Raw genomic sequence first — 1,377 nt, 5'->3', positions numbered from 1 at the left:
GGACAAGGAATGAAAGGGGAGAAAGACTAATTGAGTTGTGTAACAAGTTTCAGCTAGTAATAGCGAATACCCTGTTCAAGAATCGCAAGAGGAGAAGGTATACTTGGAAAAGGCCGGGAGATACGGGAAGATTTCAATTAGATTCCATCATGGTCTGACAGAGATTCCGAAATCAGATACTGTATTGTAAGTCATACCCAGGAGCAGATATAGACTCAGATCACAATATAGTAGTGATGAAGAGTAGGCTGAAGTTCAAGACATTAGTCAGGAAGAATCAATACGCAAAGAAGTGGGATACGGAAGTACTAAGGAATGACGAGAAACGTTTGAAGTTCTCTGACGCTATAGATACAGCAATAAGGAATAGCGCAGTAGGCAGTACAGTTGAAGAGGAATGGACGTCTCTAAAAAGGGCCATCACAGAAGTTGGGAAGGAAAACGTAGGTACAAAGAAGGTAGCTGCGAAGAAACCATGGGTAACAGGAGAAATACTTCAGTTGAATGATGAAAGGAGGAAGTACAAACGTGTTCCGGGAAAATCAGGAATGCAGAAATACAAGTCGCTGAGGAATGAAATAAATAGGAAGTGAAGGGGAGGTTAGACGAAATGTATGCAGGAAAAATGTGAAGGCATCGAAAAATATATGATTGTCGGAAGGACAGACCCAGCATACAGGAAAGTCAAAACAACCTTTGGTGACATTAAAAGCAACGGTGGTAACATTAAGAGTGCAACGGGAATTCCACTGTTAAATGCAGAGAAGAGAGCAGATAAGTGGAAAGAATACATTGAAAGCCTCTATGAGGGTGAAGAATTGTCTGATGTGATAGAAGAAGAAACAGGAGTCGATTTAGAAGAGATAGGGGATCCAGTATTAGAATCGGAATTTAAAAGAGCTTTGGAGGACTTACGGTCAAATAAGGCAGAAGGGATAGATAAGATTCCATCAGAATTTCTAAAATCATTGGGGGAAGTGGCAACAAAACGACTATTCACGATGGTGTGTAGAATATATGAGTCTGGCGATATACCATCTGAATTTCGGAAAAGCATTATCCACCCAATTCCGAAGACGGCAAGAGGTGACAAGTGCGAGAATTATCGCACAATCAGCTTAACAGCTCATGCATGGAAGCTGCTTTCAAGAATAATATACAGAAGAGTGGAAATGAAAATTGAGAACGCGCTAGGTGACGATCAAATTGGCTTTAGGAAAAGTAAAGGGACGTGAGAGGCAATTCTGACATTGTGGCTAATAATGGAAGCAAGGCTAAAGAAAAATCAGGACACTTTCATAGGATTTGTCGAACTGGAAAAAGCGTTCGACAATATAAAATGGTGCAAGCTGTTCGAGATTCTGAAAAAAGTAGGGT

The sequence above is a fragment of the Schistocerca americana genome, chromosome 5, assembly GCF_021461395.2.
Source record: "Schistocerca americana isolate TAMUIC-IGC-003095 chromosome 5, iqSchAmer2.1, whole genome shotgun sequence".
NCBI lineage: Eukaryota > Metazoa > Arthropoda > Insecta > Orthoptera > Acrididae > Schistocerca > Schistocerca americana.
The sequence above is the reverse complement of the archived record's forward strand: the minus strand, read 5'-3'. Positions refer to the sequence as shown.